Source organism: Silurus meridionalis, chromosome 4 (genome assembly GCF_014805685.1).
Source record: "Silurus meridionalis isolate SWU-2019-XX chromosome 4, ASM1480568v1, whole genome shotgun sequence".
Taxonomy (NCBI): domain Eukaryota; kingdom Metazoa; phylum Chordata; class Actinopteri; order Siluriformes; family Siluridae; genus Silurus; species Silurus meridionalis.
This window is the reverse complement of record NC_060887.1, coordinates 4,750,690-4,752,113: the sequence shown is the minus strand read 5'-3', so window position 1 is coordinate 4,752,113 and position 1,424 is coordinate 4,750,690. Positions and strand designations below refer to the sequence as shown.

The 1,424-nt window shown below is 39.1% G+C and overlaps 1 non-coding gene across 1 annotated transcript; it reads left to right on the top strand.

Annotated features, from left to right (window-relative positions):
• Nucleotides 1–317: 317 nt before the first annotated feature.
• Nucleotides 318–390, top strand: trnav-uac. The gene has a single exon. It is a non-coding gene; the product is annotated as a tRNA-Val (tRNA).
• Nucleotides 391–1,424: the final 1,034 nt, after the last annotated feature.

The following is a 1,424-nucleotide window of genomic DNA, read 5'->3' as shown; positions in this document are numbered from 1 at the left end:
TAAAAATGACAGATATTTGTGTAAAAATGTAAAGAGTGAAAGTAAAATGTTGTCTGAAAAATAGTCCAGATTCCATGGTGTAGCAGTCAATCAAAAACAGAAAATCAGTTTTCAGCCAACGACCCTGCTTCAGTGAAGAAAGACCTGAGAGACATGGTGCAGTCATAAAAACCTGGAGCTTAACATGCTCAAAACAGTGGAGATGATTGTGACATTTGAGTCAGTGAATTTTCTAAATTTAATTTATATTATTCCAGTTAAATTTTGAGAGATATGTTTCTATTTATGCACATTGAACATCAACCTTCTCAGCAGCAGGTTCCATAGTGTAGTGGTCATCACGTCTGCTTTACATGCAGAAGGTCCTGGGTTCGACCCCCAGTGGAGCCATGCCCTTGAGTCTCTGATTCTAATGTTGGAATGCTTTTCCTCCATTTCTGTTTCAACCACAATGCAGAAACATGCAAAACTGTTTATTTATTTCCAGGATTGAGTAACAATTTGTGAGTAATATATAAACCTCACTCATGTTTGCAACCTGCATGGTTCCACTTGAAGGACCTTCTGTGTGTAAAGCAGATGTGACGACCACTACCCTATGGATCCACACAATCACCTGCACAGCATAAATGAGCAGAAATAATGATTCAGGCAAAATGTTTTCCAGATTACAACTATACAGTTTTGGGAAACTTGTTCCCAATGTACCCTCAGCTTTCTGTTCTCGGTTGAGAGGAATACAAGTGCTTTTCTAATACTGTATGAGAGTGTGTGATCTGGAGTCTGTGCAGCGGCTGCTGTTCTCACTCTATTTATTCCAGCTCTTTTTTAAAGTCGTGTTACATCCTCGATGACTTCAAACTTTACTCTTTACACTATTAATACAGTTCTAAAATGAATTGTATTGATGTGTATGAATCATCTTGTATGAATTGTATGAATGAAGAATATTAATACATTTTTATTCACTCTATGGTGCTCGGTGGTCAGGGATAAAAACACACAGCACACATTATGACGCGTCCACTGCAAAAAATATCCGTCGAAATAAAGAAATAAAAGCATGATTTAAGAAGAAACTCTACAAACTAGAAACAAGTCAAATGATTTGCCAGTGCAGTAAAATAATTACACTTGGTAAGATTTCTTGAAATAAGAAGTGATTAAAGCGATGCTGCAGCACTCGTGTGTCTGTTTTCTGAAGCAGCTTCTGCACCTGACGACAGCACGAGGACTCGACTTCTTTGATGGACCCTTGTGAGGTCTGTTCTGAGTGGAACACGTCTTGGAAAACCTCTTTATGACCCGGACCACTGTACTGTAACTCAGTGTCAGGATGTTACTGATCTTCTTATCGCCTCGGCATCATGGTGGAGTCTCCTGTCATCAGAGAGTCTTTACCATGAGGTGCCGTGTAGAACATC